The sequence below is a fragment of the Megalopta genalis genome, chromosome 7 (assembly GCF_051020955.1).
Source record: "Megalopta genalis isolate 19385.01 chromosome 7, iyMegGena1_principal, whole genome shotgun sequence".
In the NCBI taxonomy this organism is placed as follows: domain Eukaryota; kingdom Metazoa; phylum Arthropoda; class Insecta; order Hymenoptera; family Halictidae; genus Megalopta; species Megalopta genalis.
Window position 1 is genome coordinate 18407884 of NC_135019.1, and position 25629 is coordinate 18433512.

The following is a 25629-nucleotide window of genomic DNA, read 5'->3' on the forward strand; positions in this document are numbered from 1 at the left end:
CAAGTGTCACCAGGGCAATGTTTTATAAATGTTGTACACGATATCATTTTTTCTGCCAGTCCACGATATCATCGGCTGTTAGGCGACATTTCGACGTCCGAATTTAGGTTTGAAAAATATATGCGGTTTTAAAAATCATCAAGCCCTTGTAGCTTATGCTCGATACCAACCAATGATGCATCGCATACACGCGAATTGTCATCAAGCTCGTCAGCTTTAACGAGTTCAGATTTTTATTTATAGAGATACATATTCGAGAGCAGACGTTTACAAACAATCCTCAAATGTTGAAACATCTAAAAGAAAATGTAGGACCTGGCAATATTACACGCCGAAAAATTGCTGAGGTGGTAATGGGAAGTCATTTTTAAGTGTCGGCGTATCCGGATGACGGTGTCTAAAAATATAGAGAATTGATTGCAATGTTTCCTATTTGCGTCTTAAAACGATACGGTGTCGCGTCTCTCTTTGAAGATACGCGTTCGTCATCTGTGTTTTTTAAAGCTCGCTTTGTTTTACCTACGTTGAAAATAATCTTTACAATATCATTGGAATGTCAACTATTTTTCAACAAGATCAAACATAAAAGACAGATATAAAATACTTGGCTTATTAAGGCAGGAAAATTATGCTCTCATTTAAACATGTGTTCTTTTAACTACAGATGTTCTTATAATATCAAAAATAGGTTAACAAATACTATTTACAACGACTAATGTATGTTGTTTCATAACAATGGCAAAGAATAGATTTATAGACTTTCTATTATAGTATATACAAAGATTAAACTTTGTGTTACAGTATATTTTTGAACAAAGAAGTTCATTAAAATATTTCTCATAGAAATGTTTTTATAATTTGAACGATTATGAAAGAAAAATCATTTTGTCTGTTTTGGTTGTTCTGCTGTCAAAGCAATTTATCTTATATTGTAGACTGCCAAAATAACTACTTATAATAATTACCGGGTTCCATTTGCTTGAACATAATGCAATTTTGATTACTATATGAACATACTTCGTAAATAAGTTCATGAAAACATTTTGATGGGAAAAATATCATAAGTAGACTGCGAATTTTAGGCATTTATGGGAAATATTGGTAGGTGAAATTTATAACAGTAAAGAGACTCAAAGAAACTAAAAATGTCATAAGCAAATAATTTTGATTCGCCCGGTAGCCCCAGCGTTAAAATACTATTTTATTTCGTCTTTACAATGACTAGAACTTAAATATTTAAATTGTACTCAGCGCTGTACGTATAGCGATTCAAGAAAGTGTTTGAACATATTTTAATTCGGAGTACCTTTTTTCCAAATGGGACCAAATAACTTGATTTTTTTGTAGATATTACAGAAACTGATTTACTTACTATGAGTAAACTAATTTTTCCAACAAACTGCGCTTCGTTTAAATGACAAAAGATACGAGAAATTTTATTTCTTAACTATTTTCATCTAATGTTAGAACAAAAATTTAAATAACGGATCGTGCAGAAGTTGGTTCATTTTTCAAAAAAATTTCTTCTGTTTCGATGTTAAAAGAAATTAATTGAGAATTTTGTAAATAAAAAGGACTTCTACAAGCATTAGATTTCAAAGCTACCAGAAAAATCTCAAGAAATATTTCTTTTTACTTTAAAGATTGAGGAATCATTTTTTATATTCTCGTAAAAGAACGGAACAGCTTTTTGAACAATTTTTTTAACTGATCTTAGAACAGTATTTAAATAATGCATTTTGTATGACTCGGTAACTTATATGCATGTTGAAAGATTCATCAAAATCGATAAATGCAGAGACAAAGTACAGGTATTGAGAGATATAAAAATGTATAGATTTCATGCAAGCGTCGTACAGTGCTTCGAGTATACGCGGTGTTCCAAAATTATGGTACTTCCGAGAAACGAGGGGTTCCTGAGATCATTTGAAGTAATTTTTATCTTAGCGAAAAAGCAATTCGCGGCGCTTTTATGAGTTATTAACGAAAAACAGTGACCAATGAGAGGCGAGATCAGCTGGCGCGGTTGAAGCTCAGTTCCGCTCATTGGCTCGGTCGCTTTTTTCTCGGAAATACCATGCATACCAATTTTTACCACCTCAGTTTTTTGTCTGAAGATTATTCATTAATTTTTGTTGGAAACATTTTTTCATGACTTGAATTAAAATGCCGGAAAAATTATAAAAAACATTTGTAATACGGGTTCGAGGACAAAAATGCAGATCCGAACTTTGCACTAATTATCTTCCGGACGATCATTTAATTTAAACAAGTTCTGAATTAATCGAATTAATTAATTCCATCTCTTTGACTTTGAAGAAGAATGAAGTCACTTCTCAAAAATTTCTCGGTTTGTTGGACGAGTCTCCAAGGAAAGGAGATTGAAGTTAAACAGGCACTCATGGGCAAGAACATTTTCTGTAATAATATGGAGAAATGCTCCAGAATTAGTTTCACACATGACTCTCGAGTCATGTTTTGCCATTCTCGATGAACGTTACACTAAAGTTAACCAAACACATAATTCAAGAATTAAATGAATTCGGAACAGTAAAACTTAATTTACATACATTAAACGACTGTTTCGTATTCAGCATACACTGTATTTCATACCTACAACTAAATGATCCATTGAAAATTACCTTCTATATATCCTTGGCCTCAAAATTTAAGATCGTAATAATCAGACATTACAGGTATGTACAATATAATCTACTATAGTAATGTGCTGGAAGTTGTAGATATTTTGTAACTTCCGATTGTTTTCACACAAGTAAAGTCTGTAGATATATGATATATGATATGGTATATCATTCCAACAAATTGCAGTTTTTGGAAAGATGTTGTTAGACATTGCCTAGTAAATTAGTCCGTCTAACGTCTCAAAGAAATTCAAGTCATTCGATCCAATCTGAAAAATGTTATTCTGTTTGAGGAGATGCTCAAATACAGTGGTGTGAATGATTATAGGCTCAAAGTAACTTTTACATTATTTGTGATATTTAAACAAAAAGATAACAAAACACCGTATTTGTATATTTCTATATTACAATTAACAGATAATAGAAATATACAAATACAACCTTTTTTTGGTTTTTGTTTAAAAACAGCACCATGGGTGGTCTCCTTCAACTGGAATACCCTATACATTTAAAAAGAATATATATTTCTATATTATTTGTATATAATATTTGTATACAATATTTGTAAATTTATATTTGTATATAATATTTGTATATAATATTTGTATATTTGTATATTATTTGTATATTAATATTTGTATATTTTCTATATTATAAATAATAGAAAATGGAAATAAACGAATACGATATTTTGTTATGTTTTCGTTTGGATATCGGTAACGACGTAAAATATTGCTGTCATAATTATGCACACCGTTGTGGTTTCGCGAATCGCTCTATTTTCCCGAAGGGAAAAAATTGTGCAACGACTTCTGCCGACATCCGGCGTGGAATTTTTCCCGAGTGCCGGTAATAAGGGACACATTTCGAATTTCCAGTAATATCGGAACCCGAAGACTTTGCGAACAGGAGAAGGGAAGCTTGCCGCACCGGGCCTGGCGGATAGCGATGTTGAAACAATAGCCGGCAGATAGCGAAACAAAACTTGGCGTCTTAACGAGCGCGTACTCGCATACGTATACCGCCTTCCTCTTTTGTAATGCTAATTCAAAGGAGGCAATTATTTCAGGAGTAACCGGTAACCTTCTAGTTTCTCGAACGACACCCGGCCCCGGAGCGCGGCGCGGCGTCGTCCTTAGAAACCGAACGGATAGAACGCGAAAGTCGGCCGCAAAATTCCCCGTCGTTGATCTGGATGATGCCCGGGCAAAATTTTAACGAACGTAAGGGGAAGGGAACGGAAAGAAACGCTCCAGAACACGCCGGTTACGACAGTCTAATTATACTCGGATGGTATTCGTCTTCTCTTTAGCGATGGGACCAAGCGCGTCGCGAAGAATATCGAAAGTTAATGCCGCTACACCCGTTATCGAAACATGATTGATCAGAATTGCGAATGCGATTACTGGCTGAGGTAACAGAAGAGTATAAGATAGCCTGAATAAATGATAAATGCTATCGCCTCTCTGCTAAACGTAAAATAATTGCAATATGGTGCGTTACGTAAAAATTGGAAAAAAAATTTAAGCAGAATGGTGAAGTACCAAAATGCTTTTTAATGTTTTGAAGAAAGAAAACAGAGGTAATGATTGTGAAACAAATTTCCTGAATGCTTTAGCATGATTGCATCTCTCCTCAAGTCAGTGTTTTTTTTTTATATCAATCCAGTGATTTAGATGTTGGCATAAAGATAAAAGAAATTAAAAGGGTTTGAAATTCTGATTAAGAGTGTTTAGTAAGAATATTTTTCTCCTTGAAAGAATTTTAATAAGTGAGGATTTTTAAATTCTTTGAATATCTTCATTCTTTCCTGTTGTATTTACTGATTTACGTCATGAGCGCATCAAGTACGCTATCGGTTAAATTCCATATTTGATATTCACTTTGTCAGTTAATAGATTATTATTATTATAAACATTAATTATTATATTATTATTAAGAGTAATTATTATATTATTATTAATATTAATTATTAATAGATTATTATAGAGCAAATAGATAGAATTTCTACCGACCATATACCTCTACAAACTGCTATATTCCGTCATGAATACGATCTCACACAGTCTGTTATACGTATCGCTTTTACCAGAGCCAATAATACATTAAATACCAAATCTAATTAAATGTGTAATCCGAGTTCGTAACAAATATCGTATCGCAAATAGATTTCTTGCATTTACGATAAATAAGCTATGAATATTTATGCAATATCAAAATTGCTCGAATTCAACATAATTCATAACGTAAGTCAGATGAAGATGTTCTTCCTCTTTTAATTATTTGAATAAGTTGTAGAAAATTCTCACATTCTTCTAATGTCTCTACAATTTTGTCATTGATATAGTCATATTTCTCAAAAATGCATGAAATAACGATAAGTGTGAATGGAATTTCAAGCAATAAAAAGATTAACCGTGCGCGTACCGTTAACAATTGAACAAAATAATCGGACAAAGAAACTCAACAATCGCTTCTCGCTAAATAATAAATCTGAGAGACGTCGTTCGACTAGCGACAGTCGGTTCAGTGTCCAAATAACTCTAAAAAAGAAAGACGATTTGGATAACGAACAAGCAGTGTTTTCACGACAATTTGTATCTGCTTGTACTGATCGTGTCGCGCTCGGTTACATCATTTCAATGCACGTTCCGATCGTAGACCTCGCTTGTTAGAAATCGAATGGAACGATAGGAAAGCACCGGCGCAAGGATAACAATCCAATGAGTAAATGAATCGAGTCAGTAGATAATATCGTGGCCGTGTTGCGTGTTGGGAGGAACAAATTACTTTTCTCAATGAGACTGAATCGGGAAAGTGGCAAGCGCGACAAGATCGGCTGGAAACCTCGCCAGCTTTAAACAGCAGTTCACGTTGATGAAATTCCATTGGAGAATGAAAAGAAAACCCGAACCCGTCATTCCGACGAAATGGAAACCCTAATACTGTTCCGTTTTATCGTAACATCGTCCGTCGCCGATTCGCAAGATTGCCCTGTAATCATTATACCGGGCTAAAAACTTGCATTAGGCTAACGGTCCTGACCACCACGGGCTGGGAGGCTGCGCTCGATTATCTTATCAAGATGGTGAAATCATTTAATGACCGTCTCGCAACGAACTTGCACGAGCGTTTACCGGCTCGAATTCACAGGCGACTTTTCTAATCCTAATGATTTGATTAGGACACAATGAAACGCCGAATGTCGTTGTTTCGGTTTTGAAACGTTCGGGGACTTTCTTCATGCGAATTCAGAGATCTTTCTTCATCGCACGAAAAATACCTTCGACGACGATTCTAGTCATTCGCAATTCGGATGTTCCCTCGCAGGTATATAAGCAAACTATTGATGATCTTATGGTACTTTGAAAATTAACAATTTTTGCTTTATGAAATCTGTATGAATGCAATCTTTTATCAAGTTCAAACAGTCTAATTGTTTACAACATTTTCGTCTTTTTGACGAAAATATAGCCGAGTATGCTTAGAATTATTTATAATTTTATCTAATAATTTGATCAACATATTTTTGATGGCGCAGAAACGTTAGCGTTTGCTATAAACCTTAATGAAATGTGTGCAAATCCGAATAAATTATCTGAAACTGAATGGTCGAGTAATAATAATAATAATACTCTAGGTCCAAACGAACCCAAATCCCGTCATCCGTGTGTCAAAGCGTTACTTAGTCACTTACTACGTCGAGGATACACATATCTTCGTGTTTTTGATAAATAATCAGAGAAAATTCTCCGAGTGCACAGTATAGATACAGATAACAATTTGTCTTACGTTCTCTTCTTTAATGTCCGGTAATTTGAAATTCAAATTATTGAAAACAATTGTTATTTAAATGTGTCGCTTATCTCTGTTCGGGAGCGATGGTGGACTGCTAATAATTCGAAGTATAATGAAGACTGAGTTCGGATGCAAAGGATCGTCCGCCATCTTTTCCTTCCATCATTCGTTCAGCTTCATCGAGGCGAGCAGCAACGGAGTTAATTATGTGAATCATCCGTGACATTTTTCAGGCGACTTCGCCGTTATTTAGAAGAAGAAATTTCCCTTTCCATTTAAAAGCAACGAAGGTAAATGCTACCATTAACTCGACTCCGTTCGCCATTTCTCGTTACTTTTTTACCATTGGGACGCGGTAACTTCCACTACATTGGTTGCTCCGGCTCTACGTTGGAAAGGTTCACCGTTCGCGAAATGATTTACAGCCGTCGACGCAGAAACATCTACAATTAATTTTCAGTAATTTCGATCAACGTCTCCGTTTAAATCGCGCACGATGAAATCACTTATAATTCAGCTCGAGATTAACAAGAATTTGACAAGAAATATCTGTTATTTATTAAATAACAGATCGTTCGCGTCCTCGAGTAAATTTAATTTATCAATTGTATTCAATATGTCTGATTGTGGAAAATGATTTGTTGCTCGATTTGAACTCGACCGCATCGGCTATTATTTATCGCCCAATTAAAAGTTCCGCGGTTCTTAAATATTTGTTGATAGAGTTTATACTTTACTCGACGCCTGTATTTCTTAAGGGATCTACGGTTATTACGAACTTCGCCGAAGAAGCGTGATGTTTTTTGAACTTTTTCCCATGTATAGGTGCCACCTTACGTAAAGCATTGTATTCATTATGGGAGAGTTCTTGTAACTTGGTCGTCGTTCCTTTCGTGACTGAGTTTTGGTGCCATAATCCTTTCATACTGAATTATTTGGCACCATGTGTTTTTTTTGCAGTTATATCTAGATAATACCAGTCACTTCCGGTGACGCGGGGCTCCGTACGTGTAAGCAGAAAAAATATCCATAATGAATGCCGCGAATGGGAGGACACAGTGCAATTCCTGTGTTCCGTTTATCCTCTCTTCTCTCTCTCTCTCTCTCTCTCTCTCTCTCTCTCTCTCTCTCTCTCTCTCTCTCCTCTCTCTTGTACCATTTACTAGTACCCTATTATAAACAGAAATCGTTGCACTATTCTATGTCACATTACTCTCGTTCTTACTGAACATTCCTAACATTTTACTTTTATTGTTACCGCTGTATATTGCGGAACACGGTAAAACATAAGGATCGACGAAATTAAATACGATTCATATATGTCAGGCTTATCGTTTTATGAAAAATTTAACTAACAAAACGTAAGATGCAAAAATCTAAACATTGAAAAAATCTCTGTGTCTATTCTGTTCAACCGAAATATTATTATTATTATTATTATTATTATTATTCCAAATTGCTTTCCTAAATGTCTTAGTATTGGAAAACGTATTCTTCGTTATACTTCGTCAAATCCGTTGTTCAAACAACTACATGCAAAAATCCGCACCGATTCAACATAGCGTGAACGAATAATGGAGTACCTCGAATCTCGTGCGAACTTTCAATATGGCAGAAACTTTTAATCGCTGCATAGAACACCGTGGTATATTTCTGAAGTTACGGATACGAAACACGCCAACAATTCTGTAACTATTAATGAATTATAAATAACTTGGAAAATGTTTGGCATACGAAAGTAACCGAGTCTAACTGCCGATGAAACGACTAAATCCGTGACACGTGTTAGAGGTTGCAAGAGGCAGCTTTTAAAACTCGCATGCTCTTTTTAGCAATTATCGAGGCCTTCATACGAGAACAATCCTGTCGTTCGTCGGTTTTTAAATCGTCTGAAAGTTGAAATTATTACGAACTTCGCCGTGTTTGCGCGCGGATTAAAAAATGCTTTCGCCGAAGTTAAATAATTGATGTATACCAGCGTACCATGCATAAAACTGTAATACAAACCTGTACCTCGATGTTCTATAATGAGTACTCGACCAGGGTGCATGGCGATCAACGAGCAAAATTCGTACAAAAGTTTGTGAATACATTTCCCGAACAAATGCGCTTCATCAATTACAAATTCCGAGGATACTTTCGCGATTATAATCATACGATTTCGTTACTCGAAGACATTGTTTGGATAAATATGTCTGCATCGGTCTAAAGCAATTTCGTTAGATATTTTTTTAATTATGCTTGCAAAGGCTGATTAAACCTTCAGTTATCATGGAGATAATGAGAAATGCCGACCCACTAGAACTTTCTGCAATGCATCGATTTATACAAGAAAATGTCGATTTTTGTTCATTTATTTATTGGAGTTTTGTCTTTAAACAATTTCACTTCGAAACACATAATTTCCTTGGATCAAATTCTTTGGATTAATAACATAATTATATGAATAATATGTAATAATAACAGAATTATTAAAATTATATTAGGATTATATTAGGATTATATTAAAATTATATTAGGTATTGTATTAGGATTTGGAAGTATTGAAAGGTTGCTACTTCCTAGAACAAAATCGGTTACCGTTGTGATAATTTTCTGCAAAAATTTGATGTAGAAATTATATGTAGAGAATGTACCTATTAGAAATTATACTTTAATGTGTTGAAGAAAACCACGAATAATCTATTCTCATTTGAATCTCGTTTTCGAGAAAATCGAATGTGAAAATTAGCCAAGCGTACGTGCCATTCAAGAGACACAAGCTGATGCGTCTGTACATGAACGTTAATATCGATTGACGTAATCCCAACGAATGCGATTCTTACTAAGGTTGAAAATTCTATTGACGTAATTAGAAATCAATTGCTGTCTATAAATATCAATCGCGGATCATCGACAGCCGATTCAAAATTGTTATACAAGTGACAACTATTTGAAAACCTAACTTTAAAAAATCTATTCTCAAATTATATCGATGTATATTTTCTACTCTATCATTTATTCATTCATTTCTCAGAATTCCGTAAAAAAATCGGCTGCCCGTTAATTCTCTACCAGCAAAAGAGTATAAATCAAAATTATTCATTAACACGTTAAGTACCACCGAATATCGATCCAAAAAATTCCCACGTCATCGAAGACATTTATTAATGAAACCGAAACTAGACATTTTTAAGTTATCATAGTAACTATTACTTTAATTCTCGTGCATTCTCAAGGTCTTAGCAACATTGAATTTGTTCGAGTATATTACGATAAAATTGAATTTAAAAACTTTATTAAAAATTAGTGTCACCAATATTAAGCAAAATGTTAGACAGTAATATAGATAGTAAAAATAAATATATTGCCGACGAAAATTAAGAAACATATTACACAGACGCGTATCCGTGGATATAACAAACCTTCTTAATGTAAGATAAAAAATCATATTCGTGTCAACAAGAATGTTAATTTCATTTCTTTTTTTATACTTTCTAATTTTTAATCTTTATTTTATTCGCGTATTATTTATTTCTTTTATTTATCCTACGCAGTAAATAAAACAATATTTATATTTTAATTTAATGAGATGACATTTAATGTGTAAAATATTATATTTGATATATTTACGTGTAAAATATTAAATTTCTTAACTTTTGTCGCTAAGTGTATTTCTTTCCATTAGCTCTTCCAAAATATCCACGAAATTCGATCCGCGAACACCCCTAATTTCTCAAAACCAATGACTTACATTATTCCCACAGAGACTCGACCACCGGAGGATCGCAATCGGCAAACAAAAATTTCAATAACAGTTCTAGATGATTACTGTCATCAAACATTGCCCAACCGTGGCCAACGCTGACAACCGGTGACAGAAACGACGGGTAGGTCTCGAGAAATCGAATCCTCGCTAGACATTTTCGGTACAGGAAACGGTGGTCGCGCGATCGTTATGGAGCAGCGTCTTATGAAACATCCTGTTCACGAATATGTATGTACGAGCGAAACATGTACGTATGCATGTACGAGCGTGCGGGACTCTCGGATGGTAGTCACGGCGACGGGAAGACAGGCCTGTTGGAGAGAAGCGGAAGTATAGCGGAGGCCTCCTACCGTCGTTGTCGTTGGTCTTCGTCTTCGTCTTGGTACCAACGGCGGTGGTGGTATCGTGTCCGCGTTGACCCTACCGGCGGCAGGGAGAATCCGCCCGCGTTTACGATCCCGACTGCAGAAGAAAGGTCATTTGGGGCCACTCACCGACGCCTTTACCGGCGAACGAAGATCGTCGAGATATCTTCAGAACGAATCTGATTACCGTCTTCTCTCCCCCACGGCAGAAGATCTTAGAAAGCGGCGAACCGACACCGGGGAACCGATATTGAGTCATGTAGAGAGACGGAGTCGTGAATTCTACGGCGCGGCGTCGCATCGGGTCGGGTCGCGATTCCGAGCCAATAAAACGCTCCTTAACGTCGCACTCGTGTCTTTAAACACGAACCAAGCTATTAAGTGATCAATTGATCCTGTTTTATTGCGCTCCTCCTGCAGTCGTGCATCCGCTCGATGCGCGTCGAACGCAGACTGCATTTTAAACGACAAGGATTCGAAGCGGCGAAATAAACGTTCTCCTACGGTTAACTTTTTATCGGGGAATGAAAAGACGATTCCGACGATCAACGTTTCAAACCGTCGGTTTTGGCTGACGAAGGACCGAAATAAAAATCTCATAAATGTTATAAGCAGACTGGCGGATCTTTATGCGAAATAAAAGTTTTCCGCATTAATACCAAGAAATTCAAACCAAATGGAAAGTTATCCTTTTATACGATAAATTTAATTCGCTGAAATCTAATATCTTGACATTCTTAATTTGATTTAATGTCCTAATCATTTTAAATTGCACATGCTCCAGTTCTGTATAAACGCATAAAATAATTATTGTTAAATATAATATATAATAAATAATAATATAATATATAATGTATATAATATAATAATATATAATAATATAACAATATGTAATAATATAATAATATATAATAATATAATAATATATAATAATATAAAAATATATAATATAATTATATATATATATAATATATAATAAATAATATTAAATATAATTATTATTAAGTATTATAAGGTATATCGGTTTCGGTTTTGGTTTTATAACTGTTATTTTTCGGGTCTGGGTTTCGATTATGCATTTCGGTTACAATTCTGTTTTACGTTATAAATACATTGTATTTCTTTCATTTGTTAAAAGTATGGATTCTATCTGTATTTGATACTACATTTGACGAACGCTACGAGTAACTAATGTGTATAGCTTTATAACGGTGAGAAGGCCGTGGTATTTATTCAGTCCTTTTGTAATTTTTAATTAAATATAATGTAATCTTTATAATTTCAGCAACTGTGAAATCAATCATTCTGACTACCTCGGTAGGTTATTTTGAAACGAAAATGTGTGCGATAATGACCATAACTTTGTAATACTATGTATTATTGACAAATAATGTTTTGTATTATTGGCTAAAATAATTTGTGGTAAAAGGCGACAGTTATACTGACTTATACTGAGGAACTGAAACCGAAAGTGATATAAGCTTTCGTTTCTTCATAAATGTTTCGAATGGTAAACGTAAACGCTTATTAGGGGGTATAAGACTATAGTCGATTTTATTACATCTGAAAAACTGCGAATTTAATCATTTATATCATCAATATTCATATGATATAAATAAAAAAGCATACGAGTAAACTAACTATGATACGAGTATCATAACGCCTTATTCCAAAAATCGGAACAATGAAAAAATCGAAGGAACAGTATGTTCTTGCTTACAAACATCCGTATTGAGCCGATTGTTACGTAACAATATTTGTGCGAGTGAATTTTTAAAGAACAATGTTTAAAAATATGGGTAAAATTTTCACATCCAAGATTTCGTTGCACCAATTATTGTAACGCTGTTTACGAAATGATCTCTGAGATTACTTTTATATTCTTCTTCAAGGACTACTTTACTCAGCATATCCTGTGAAACGAAAGTATTAGAATACCTTTTAAAGTGGAACAACTTGTTTGAAATTGTGCCAATCGATTTTAATTTCGTTCACATGTTAGAAGGGCTAGTTTACTAGAAAATGGATAAAAACAAATATATGATTTTGACTAGCCCTTCTAACGTCTGAACAAAATTAAGATCGTTTGATTCCATTTTGACTGCAATTGAGTGCAAACAGATGTTAACGAAAAAAAAAATGAAAAAGTTGTGTTTTCTACTTTTTTGTCTAAGTCTATAACAGAAATTTAAAGAATCAAAGACTTCAAAATCACCAGATTTCTTACAGTTATCAGTCGAAAGGCATATGACAAACTGCTATTATCGCTATATCATTATTGAGTTATATTTACTCACAATTGAATTACATGAAAGATTATTGATATTTATACGTTGTCCTGCATTTTAACCGATAACGATGAATTTTTAATTTCTTTTCCATTCCATGCAATTGCAAGTTTTACAAAAATTTGTTTACTCATTATCTAGTGAACTAGTTAATCTAATATTTCAAACAAATTGAAATCATTTGTTCTATTTTTAAAAAGTTATTGCGTTTTAAGACGTGTCCGGCTATTATCGTTGCTCCATTATCTTTTTATTATCTTTTTTCCAATCTCGGATAAAAAAGTATAAAAAGACGTGAATTTTTTATTTTTCGTTGTCATTCCAATTGCAATTTTTCAAAAAAATTGTCACACATTTATGATGTTCGACCCAATATTAAGCCTTTCAATGTTTAGTCAATACATGATACGGACAAGAGCCACATTGTTCAATTTGCAGTATTATTAATTAACAGATAATTTACCATGGGCATTGTATGATTTACAATTTGAATGTAGAAGTGCTTTCGAAAAGTGTGTTTTACCTGATTGGTAACAAACAGGTTTTACATATAAATTTATTTTCCGTTTTAATGATTTCTGTAGGTTGACAAGATCTTTTCCAAATCTTTCTTTTTTCGAATCTTTCCAAGGTTATTCAAAATTCTTCCAATGTATTCATTGTTTTACATTTCGCTTACACGCTTTTGTTATAAATACATAAAAACCACGGTCCACTCATCAATGATGCAGAAGTACGCATTATTTCTAGAATGACATTTTGAAAGTAAATCCGATTAAATGTCAACTCAGAATTATAATTCGCGACGGTTCATTAATTAGTTAACAGATGAATTGCTAATGTCTCGACGGATAAATATTGCAGCCTTGTTCCGCGATGGTTCTAGATATCGAATCAAGCGGAGGAACGGAGCATGAATAGTTTACGAGAATTGCGAGCTCTAAAACGACGTTTAACGCCGCGTTTTATTATTAATGCAACGTTCCCGAAGAATCGTGTCGCGGTCGTCGACCAGCAATATTTGCCGGGGCGAATATTTCTGGTGTGTAATTTCGCGACGAAATTGTCGTCTCTCGGATGAAGGAATGTTGAAACAGTAACGTCGTGATTACCGTTCACAATCATAGAAAAAGGCGGTTCCCCGCAACGCTCCTAATTTCCGCCGATAATAAATAGCTGCGCGGCGGGCGAGGAGAACTGTATTTTTCAGACGCGGATGTTCGGCACGATGCAATCCGACGAAATTCCAACGGGCGTTTTCGCTAAGACGCTGATGGAACGGGTTTGTATTAACACTTGGGTAACCGATCACCGGTATCTATCTCTGCCAACGAAAGTCGAGGATTTGTAATCCAAACCGCTGACTTTTGCGACGGATGTTCGCCGCGTTTCTCTTCATTCGAAGACAGATAGACCGGGCAAATTTAGCAAACTGAATCTACATATTGATTTAATTTATCCAACTATTCTGATCGATAATCTTGTTTCTTTCGTCACGAGTTTTGGATAAGGGTTGCTGTCATAAGAGAAAGCACCCGGTTGTGCGTATTTAGTGAACTGAATCTAAAATATTAAATTCAATTTTACCAACTATTTTAATTATTTATTCGTGGAGGTTGCTGTCACAATAAATTGCTAACGGTGACTTGCACTGAAAATTCAATTAAATCTACTTTTATGAATCTTTTTTTGTAGATATTAAGCAGTAAGAAAGGAGACAGTAATTAAAAATGCAATTGATCTATTTGATGAATAGCTCCCGCGTTTTCTTTGGCATGAAAAAGTCTAGAGGACACAGTAATTATGAATATTAATTTACGTACTTAAAAATATGATATATTAGCAATTTATATAAGACCCGTTATGTGGATTTTACGTTACTGAACTTGTTCGACATTAGCGCTTTATAAAATAACCAAAAAATATCGCAAATTGAGTTTTAGGCTATCGTTGTACAATGGAATTTTTAATCTTCAAATCTATGATAGATTTTGTGTGTGTGTGTGTGTGTGTGTGTGTGTGTGCGTGCGTGTGTGTGTGTGTGTGTGTGTGTGTGTGAATCGATGTTTGAATACTTATTTATTTTTTATTTCATTTAATGTTTGTTTCATCGGAATAAATTTATTAGTATGAATTAATTATATATAATTTATTTCGTAAATCTAAATAATTCTCAAACTCTTTTATTCAATTTTAACATCATAATAAATTTAATACTTATTTTTATTTGAAACATTTTCAAGAGAAAATATGTCCTCGATATTCTATTTGCCAAATCGTGAAAAAAATATCTTAGAAAAGAACGCACAAGAATTGCAGAAGTGGAGCTTCAAAGTTTATTCATACTTATTGTTATTGTCGCGTGATTCGTTTTAACAAAATGATGAGAATTTAAATAGAAAATCATATACTTTCTATATATACTATAAATACTTCGTCAATCATCGGGAAAAGTATAAGTCACATGGAAATCGTCCCAATTAAAACGTCCCTCTGAATCACAGTAAGTCACATCTCTCCTACATTCAACGAACTCTCGTATAAACACTAACGACTACTTGACAGAAATTTCGAAAACCAACTAAAAGAAACGGGCCTCCACGTAGATGAAATTTACAAACGCCACCGGTGCATAAATAAATAATTCGCTGTGCTCATCGATTTTCCGCAGTATCCAGGGGGATCGGCTTACGGAGGGTGGCCACATTATTATACCCGAACAAAAAATTTCATATCTTGTAAGCTTATAAGCGATAGAATAGAATAGATGTCTTTATTATAGCTCTATAGTATCATTTTGTAATAATTATATTTGTGCTTACTAATTTAAACATTGTTACATGGGATGAGGATTATTCGACAAGAAATAAAATTAAATAAGTCGAACGTCAAAAATTGAATACACACTAAAACATGACCAAAATGTGTCGATTATATATAATAAAATAAATAATAAAAATAACTTGATTTCGATCCATTCTTTGAAGCACAAGAACAATGATAAATACATAAAAAAACCAGCGTTTACCAAACACTATGTCGATTAAACTTAAACCAAGATTTTTTTATCCACTAACACAGATCCGAAAGCTAGAATTCTTGACATGCGCTTACATCCGCGCCCATCTTTAAAGAATAAGATTTAAATAAAATTAATGCACAACAGTGCAAGAATTTGTTCGCACATAATCTACTAAATACGCGTACCGTTGATTTCTTTTAAATCGAAACAAAATTTGATTCCGCCGTGATTAAAATCGAGAAATGTGAAAAAGTAGATGAAGACGTAACACCTTCATTTTTTGTTATCAACAGATGAAATTAACGAAAACTAACGAAATCCTGATTTTTTCGTTGAAATGGTTTGATAACTCGACGACATTTTTTTCAAAATCCTGATGCGGTGAACTTTGCGACCGGATTCGACGCGGAAATGTTACGTAAATCACGCCGATAAATCACAAATATAAAATTGGAAACCCACTGTTATTTCAACCACCGTGCGAGAAATAAAAATTATCTCGTTCGTTCAGGACGAAGAAGTGCCAATCGTCGCAGTTGTGAAATAAATCGTATCATTCGTATCGCTTACAGTGCTGCGCGACGTCGTAGCTAATTAACAAACGAAATAACGATAATATTAACACACCGTTGAGCAAACGGAAGCTACGACCTCGGATATTTCGAGCAAAAATCTTGCAACAGAATTTGGCCGGCCCGGTAATACGATTTCCATCGGGGAAATATAATACAACGCCCGGCGGATTAATTATCTGTAGCAGCGCTGCGGCGGAGATTTAGCCAGCGTTGGAGAGATTTCGCGAATCAATTGAACGCGTTTAATTACGTGTATTGCGCATCATTACGCGAGACGGAAGCAGAGCGACCGGCTCGTACGATTTATCGAGCAGGCGTTGATCCGGAAGACGGGCCCACTTTCGCCGCGGCGCGTTGGCGAGCGGAACACACAGCCAAGGGAACGCGCGCGCACAGACAAGAGGAATCGTCGGTGTGCCGCGCGTCGCACTCTACCTACGACCTCACAGGACACTCGCCTAGTTTCACACACGGCTGTGACTCCACGACCTCTCTTTCAGACCCGGTGAAACGCTGATTGTCCTCCGCGGCGGCGGTTTTCTCGCGTGTCGGCCGCCGCGAGACAAGAGGAGACAACAGCCAGGTAACATCAGAAGAAGAAGAACAAGAAGAACAAGAAGAAGAAGAAGAAGAGAAGGAGGAGGAAGGGTGATCGTGCCTAGTAGCAAGAGAGGCTATGACATAAGTGAAATTAACAAGCACACGTGCTACCGGTACACACGGCAGGGACTTTCAGAAAGGACTTTTTCGCGATGGTATCGCGCCTCCCCCGCCGCGATTATCCATTACCGGGGCTTAATCATAAAGTAATGAGCGTAATTCGCCCCGGACTGCTTGTGAAATATTTGTGTTGACCGAAAAAAGACAACCGACCGGAATGACACGCATGCGGCAACACGCTTCTTCTTCGTCTTCCTTTTCCTTTTATCCGCCGCGCGACGATGTCAATTCTCTTTCGGCACACGTAATTATGACATTGTTCGACAACGCGGCGCGGACCGAGCATGAGAAGATCGGCCGTCGAGATGTTATCCTATAATTCAATATTTTGCGCAAGTTTGCTCGTTGAATATGCGCAGGAACTTTGTAGGCTCTTCTCTTTTCAGCTCCCTCTTCTACTTCTTCTTTTCTTTCCTTTTTTTTTGTTGTTGTAATAATCAGGAAGAGCAGAAATTTCTAGATGCTTATCATTAGCGGCTCGGTAATGAACTGCGAGAAATTGGGCGTAATGGCTGAGATCGCGTACGCAAAAACAATGGTGGCTTTTTTTCTCTTTTTGTTTCGGTCCATTTGCCGCGTCGCGATAATTAACCGGCTAAACCTTGCGCCGAGGAATAACGAGTCACGGTCCTCGAGAGCCGTTTCTCCCCGTAGAAAATGCTATTCCGTTTAAGTTTTTCAACGGTGTACAATTATTTCGCTAACGCCGGCGCGGCGTGTTTCAAGTATTCTCGCTTCTCTATAAATAACTACCCCTCGGGCGAGATGTTCGATTAAACGCTTGAGAGACCTGCCGTGAACGTTTAAGTGTAGTTCGAAAAAATTTGTTGCACTAGCGGAGGAATGCGAAAAATCTTGTGGACAGTGTATTTTTACGTAAACGATCGTTTTCTGCGTCGGTTGCGACAAGAACAACGGACTGATAAAATTTTGTCACGGAAGCACGCAATTCGCGTTAACCCTCTGTAGCTCAATGTAAACTTTGAACTCGCGTATTGATTTATCCTACTTTTTAATCGAAACGTTTTTTTTTCAGCCATAATGTGGCGTTGTTTCTCTCATTCTAATCAAAGGAGATTATGACATCGTGGTTCTTAACTTCCCCACTTCACATATCGAAGTATATTCAATCTTTCTTTTTAATTGCGAATTCATTATTAATTTATACGTAGACGTTGGTGTTCGCTGGTTTCACGATACATAAAACTTTTATGCAAATTTAAAATAAATATATATATAAATATGTTTAAATATACATAACAAATGAGTGGATCCAAAAAAATTACAAAATATAGAAGTGCTTGAAGTCTCATCGAGCTAAGCGTTTAATGTAACGACAACAATTCGCTTGTCAAAAAGAATTAGGAAATGTAGCAAAATCGAGCAGACTGAGTGTAAAATTAACATGGTCAAAAATTAAATTAACGAGTGTACAAATGAGCGAAGACATCAAAGAAGCTTTTATACGCCTTTAATTTGCTCGCTACAAGATAACGGTGGACCTAATTCGGTTAATTATCATATTTCGAAATATTAAGCGTTATATAAAGTGGACGTCTAGTTAGAGATAAAGGAAGAGACGCGCGCGGTTCACTTTCTTCAGAATAATTAAAGCGGGGCATTACAGTCATTACGTGTCCCAGAATGAAAGAAAATTGATAATCACGTTCTAATAACTTTAGAGGCTCGTCATTAAAAGTAATACCGTCTTCAGTAAGTAGCCATTATCCTCGACAACATTTCACTCTTTGCCCTCCGCATTTCGCGATCAATTTACAATTTAACGTTCATGGGGGAGCTTGGCCAGAACTTGGCGGAAAATGTTTACAAAGCATTAACCTTGTTTCGAGCTACCCTGCTCGTTCAATGATGAAAATCATGCAGAAAAATACGTAGGATATTTGATAGCGTTGTAAATAGCTTATAGTTCGGTCGAATGGGAAAGCCTGCGTGCCATTTCTATGGCCGGTTTCAGCAGAAGCCCGTGGTTAGCTTCAATTAGGCAGATTTTAAGGAGCAAGATCGCCGTTCAAGGTGGTTAGTATTCCAGTTCAACGATTCCTCGTTTTCCCAACGGGAGAATATGACGCTTTCTACGTAATCCTCGGGCAACGGATCCCGCTAATTTCTCAGGAACGCATAATGTTACGTCTTCGAATGCTAATGCACCCTATACGCGGCGAGCACGGTAATGCGTCTTACGTTATTAATCTGTAACAGCGGCTTTCTCCGGCGCGAAATAATGCGAGCACAGACGGGGAAAGAGAGAAAAAAAAGAACGGGCACGAGGGAAGAAGCTACCAGGCTACAGAAAAATGGTTTCAGTTTTATGCGTGGAAACCGGAACTCGGAAGCGTGCGGATCGCGGATTTATGGGCTCTGACGTGTGTGACACGTTGCCGAGACGCGGCCCAAACGAACTGTTTCTCGCTTCGTGAGATGCAACGCGATGTCGACCATGGGAACCCCGTTTTCTTTATGTTTAATTAATCACACTCGTAATTATATTGTACGCCGCCGAGTCATATTGTTTTAACGCTTAAACTGCTGTTTACGACACGGTTGCCGCGTTCGCGAATATGGGTCGACGATTCTTCGATTCCGAAATGACTTTAAAATATCTTTCTTTTCTGAAATTGCGACACTTGCTTTCAAGATATCTAGAAAAAATTAGTTCTCGTTGCAACGAACGAAATTCGAACGAAAGTGAACTCTTTTGACGCGCGAAATTAATAAAAAAATTGTACTACACAAATGAATTCGCAAAAGATTTTATTTTAATTTCATCAAAATTACAGAACCAAAATTGAATTCTTTTTTGGAATTTCAGTCTTCAGATTCGCGATGTTATCTTTCAAAATTGTATTTCATAATGACTTCACAAAAGAGGCCATTTTCTATCCGATCGATTTGAAAAGCAAGAGCTAATGAATTCTAAAAAAATACTGAACGAAAGTTGAATTCTTTTTTGGACGTTCAGTCTTCAGACTCTTTATCCAAAATCGTATTTCATAGATGAATTCATAAAAGACCATTTAGGTATTAAGAATATCTTCGAAGCAAGAATTTATCTGTTTCCACAAAGAGAATCAATGATAAAGAGAATCTACCAACAAATACCATAACAATACCTAAAGTATTAAAACATCCTCGAAGCAGAGCACTCGCTCGTCTTTGTAATGCCAGAAGAGCCTCTGATTTATCGGTTAGTCGTTTGACAGATAATTCCAGATCGAACTACTAAAAGAACATTTGCATACGAATGCGACTTGCATAACCGGGAGGTCGGCCGTAATGGATGCGTCGATCGCAATTTTCCCGTAATTATCGATGGGAAGTTGCCGGGAAGAACTTTACAGTTTCCCGCTCTAAGAAAGTTTCCTTTAATCTTTCTTTATGGAACAACGGAGCTTTTAATCCCCGCCGTGCCGTCCTTCGAGAAAACCGTCGGAGGAAGAAGAGAATAAATCAAGGGAGAAGGCGACAGTTCTCTATTGTTTATACCATATATTCTTACAATTCGGAGGTACATTTGTTCGAGACTCTCTATACGATTCAATGCACACGACGTCAATGCATTCAAATTCCAAAAAGGTTGTCTTGTGCGCTTCGAGGAGACGCCGAACGCAATCGAGGAACATGCCGCGCTATCCGCTACATATACGTTTTCTGGTCAATATCATACATAACACTCTTACGATATATACACAATACATTTCTTAATCCTGACTTATACTTTACTGAGATCTATGTCGGATCCAAGAACGTAACAACAAGTAACCCGTCGAGACATTCTGAGGACCGTACGAATGAACGATCGAGATCGATACAACAACGTTGGAAGGAGACGGATCATCGGTCCGTTGTACACATAAAATTATGGAACGATACGTTCGCATCAGGTATGAGTCGCGATTCGAAATCCGTCGCTTGCTATCACTGTCGGAAATCATATATATATATATCACTGAGAATCGCGCGTAAAGCGAACGATCCGCGTTCGACCATAAACAGAAAAATCGTTGCTCGCCGTCAGACGTTTGAAAAGAACGCTTACGAAACGCACAACGACGCGCGATCCGATTCATCGATTTCAAATGAAAAACCAGATGGAACGAGCCCGCTTCGTAAGAAAAACTAGACGACCGCGCAAATCGGTACCACCCGCGGAGACCGTGTGAAAATCGAGGGACGTGCTCGGATTGCTAGCCAGCATGTCCCCGGTTCGATCATTCGCCGGACAGCGAACGATTCACGTGACGCCGATTCGAACGAAGTTTCGAGTCCGCTCGATCCGTCAGATTTTTGGTCGGTTGTCCGGCGGCGCAAGGTCGGTAGGGAAAAAGTCGGTGAATAGAAAATACGTACTTGGATGGTAAAGATGTGGACCGCAGGATCGGCTCGCCACCCCGAACTTCCTCGTGTTTCTGGCTGGCTCAACAATACGAAAAATCGCACATCACCCGTGACCGTCGGAGGAAGCTCTGGGTGCTCTAACGTATCACTGACCGCGTGAACCCGTGGCCGGCGCACGGAACGTGTGTCGTACAGGTGCGAGAGTAGCGCACAGGATACCGGCAGGTAAGTACCGGCGCATCAGATAGAAACACAGGGAGAGAGAGAGAGAGAGAGAGAGAGAGAGAGCAAGAGAGGGAGAGCGAGAGAAAGAGAGAGGATAACGAGCCAGGATGAGAGACAAAAGTCGAAGGGCCGGCGTCGTGTTGCGTCGCGTCGCGAATGAGACGTACGACGATACTGAGGAGCCGTCGGCTAGGCATGCAAACCTCATAGCCGCGCAAGGATCTCTCGATCCTCGCCTCCTCGTCTATCAGACTATCACGGCTCCGCTACCTTTGTCCCTCTCTCCCATTCACGGGCGGATCGTCCTCTCCTCTTCCTGTCCACGTACCCGCTCACTTCCTCGCTTTCTCGCTTCCTCGTTCTCCCTGATCCTCCCTCTGATGTTAAACCGCTCCTCTCAGCCTGCCGCCGCTGCCGCCGCCGCCGCTGCTGCCCCTGTCCCCTAACCCCTTGCGATAGCCCCCTAACCGCGCGCTAGGTGCATCGGGCGATCCTAGCCGCCACCAGCGCACGCGCTTCACGCGCTGCTTACCTTTTACCATCCTCACACCCACTCTCTCACCTTCGTCGTCCTCCCCTCGGCCATCCTCTATCCGCGTCTCCTTTCTGTTTCGACGATCCTTCCTCTCTCTATCTCCCTCGCGAAATTTTTCCGCGTAACCCTCTCGCGGCGCTCCGTCTGGCCTGGTCATCTTCCTTCTATGTGACCCGATGCTATCTCCGGTGCTTTCTCTTTCTCCTTCGTTTCTCCCGGGAGACAGTTTCTGCTCGAAGAAATGTGTAGCGACCGGTTCCTCTTCGGTTTTCCTCGTCGACGGCTCCTGGACTTCCTTTGTCCCGGGTCCTCTGACCTCCACCCGCGCGGACCCCCGCCTTTTTCCCGATTTTCTCTTCTCGGGAAGAGCCCTCTTTCAGCGATCCCCTCGCAGACCCCGCGGCGGTCAATTTGCCAGGAAATGTGGACGAGATCGTGCGAAACAAGTGTTCGCGCAACCTGCGTTAACGCTTTGACGTTTCAGCGGCGTTCGTCATTGGTAAATAATTCGCGGTATCGACGAAGGAATTCTCGTTTGATTTCTGGTTTTCGTTTCGCACGACGGATCGTTCTGCAATCCCGGGCATGGTAAAATCCTTTTGCGATATTCTGACATCGAAATCGCGACGTATTAGCGAGATTTTTTAGTTACAACTGTTTCACCGTTGAGTTCTAAGAGTGCGTTTATATAAGAGTACAATAAATTCTCAGCAATTGTCCCTCGGCTTATAAACAAAAAATGGACAATTCGGAAAGGGGAGATACGATTATTCGAGCCTCCTCTTGCCAAATTGTCCCTTTTGTATACTAGCTCTGGGACAATTGAAGACAATTTACTGTATTCCTAAATTTTAATGAGTATTATACCGTTCGACAGCTGACCAAGAAAAACTCATCTGTGCAAAATCTGTGCAACTCCGCTAACCGAAGATGTTGAAATATGCATGAATGTTTAGATATATGTATATCGCAATATCCACATCGCAATTTTTTCTTCTCTTGAATCGCATTTTCTAGGTTAAAAAATTGCGTTAAAAATTACATTTGCGTAAAAATAACGTTTATTAGAATTACTTAATCTATACTTGCGGTAAACCTAACAAGTAATAACTTTCTTCCTCACAGCAAAAACGTCGACAAACATTCTAATTTTTTTTTACGGTGACGCAGTTCTACGGAAAATTTGAGAAAAATTGAGCACACTGCTTGTGGTAGTATTTTATCAGGGAATTAATTTCAGTATGACACAGTATTTTTGTTTTTTCGAGGTATCTTCAACTTTTCAATATTTTTTTTTTTAGTTTTCCATTTTTGATAACTGCAGCTTGCAACCGAAAACTCCGAAAAAATTCTATAAAATGCAGCTCGATGTCCGAAATAAGCCACATTTTTTTTCAAAATTTTAAAAAGTCACCGAAGGGGGAAATGGGCAGAAATGCGTCCAAATTTAATTTACCCTGTAACTACCCTCATGGACAAGTTACAGGGTTGAAATTATGCACAAATGAGTTTCTCCTGGTCAGCTATGGAATGATATAATGCTCATTAAAAAACCTCTAAGAGCAATTAAATATAATCATAATTTTTTATCTAAATATAATTTTACGAAGATGGTTTTCTGTCGTAGCAAAAGAATCGCGCGAAAATCGGACTCCACAGACCAGAAAATCCTCAAGGCAGAACTGTTTGTAATTGAATAAGATATCATTGTCAAAGATACGAACTTCGTCAACGGTTTTCGGCAAATCGACCGCTCTGCGGCATTTTTTACGCTTGTTTCGAGATCGTCACAGCAGCGTTCTCCCCCCCCCCCGTGCTTTTCCACGTCCCTGGAGCCCCGTTCCGAAAGATTACACCTTCTCCGTTAATTACTTTTCCCGCGCATCCAGCATCCTCAATCGCAAACCCGACGCGCTGCGCCGTCCACAGAAATTAACCCTTTGGCTTATGATCCTTCGCGTGGCTGCACTCGTCACGGCTGCATCGCTGCTAATTATTTCGTAGGAGAAAGAGATAGCGTTTGTTGTCGTGGCAAGGGAGCCCCGGAAGAGTAATATCGATAAGGCAGATTTTAATAAACATTCTAACGATAAGGCGGAGAGTTAAAATCCGGTGCTCGAAGATTTCGAAAGTTCTCCCGAGAAAGTTTTTCGAGAGGTCGTCGTGACGGGTCGGGGTTGAATAACCCGTCGACCGTGTAACTTTTCGAACCCGAATGCTCGCATAACCGTGATTAACATTCGCTCGAAAATTCAGAGAACCGAGGGGAACGAACTATTCGAACGATGCGCATGCGGCAGCTGCGACGACGAAAAACATTATCTTTCCGCGGAATTTGCGAAATTCTACTTTCGCATATTTCGTGGCTCTGCTATTATCGTTGTCGAGGGAAGAAATTCTCCGGTTCTGACGTTTCGAGGCGAGCGAAGACGATTCAACGTAAAGCGACGTGTTAACCAGAGTTCGAAAGAAAGTAAACTGGATACATGACACAAGTGTTGCGCAAGACGGAAGCTTCTCGAGTGACATACAAAGGGGGGAAAGGAATTGGTAGGAAGTTGCTAGTCGAGAACAGAGTTGAACATTGTTTGGATAAAAAGCTGTACCGAATAAGGATGTCGAAGAGATCGCGATTAAAAATTACAAAGTTCGCTCTACCGTATCTTTTCGACCCCCTGATGCACGCCATTTTGAGTCCGTATAATCTAATATAATAAAGGAACGGTAGTAGTCGAAATGGAAGAATAAAGTAAAACATTAGAATGTTACTTCGATATCGATCAAATCTCTTGATAAAATTCTATAGATTTTAATTGCGCATGAAATGGCTGATCACTCAACTACACATAATATTATATTTATTTAACACTCGAACAGCGGAACACGAATCCATTTGGACTCAGAGCATAAATATTGTTATTCGACTGTCTAGTTTCAGATAAATATTTGAGATGTTCTGTGGCGGTCATCGGTGCATGAAAGAATGAATGATTGCCGCGCAGATGTTCGATGGTCAGTTTATGACGCAAATGACAACGAAAGTATTTTTTAAAGAAGCGTTCCAACGTGTATAAATTAGTATTGTAGACAAAGCATGTTTTCCGTTTGTTGGAATCTTCCGTTTTCGGTCTCAATAGCTCTCGCCGCCGAACAGCTCTGGAGAAAATCCAAAATTTGTAATCGGGACCGAATTCCCAGAAAAGGACGCGATACCGATTAACCAGTGAGCTATACAGCACTGCCCAATTATCGAAAATCGTAGAATTAAGAACAGAAGCGAATTTTCATCCGATGACCGGAAAAACGATGTAGCAACTCTTGCGACCGACAAGGATTAGACTTATCAGCGACTACT

At 37.8% G+C, this 25629-nt stretch overlaps 1 protein-coding gene across 2 annotated transcripts in view; it reads right to left on the reverse strand.

Moving 5' to 3' along the window:
• Positions 1-24079, reverse strand: part of thw (chitin-binding domain protein thawb) — a 42018-nt gene extending 17939 nt beyond the window's left edge. For both annotated transcript variants that reach the window (XM_033470246.2, XM_033470244.2), the window contains exon 1: positions 21527-24079. The gene's annotated coding sequence lies outside the window, so the exon portion shown is untranslated. The remainder of the gene's footprint in view (positions 1-21526) is intronic.
• Between the last annotated feature and the right edge of the window lie 1550 nt (positions 24080-25629).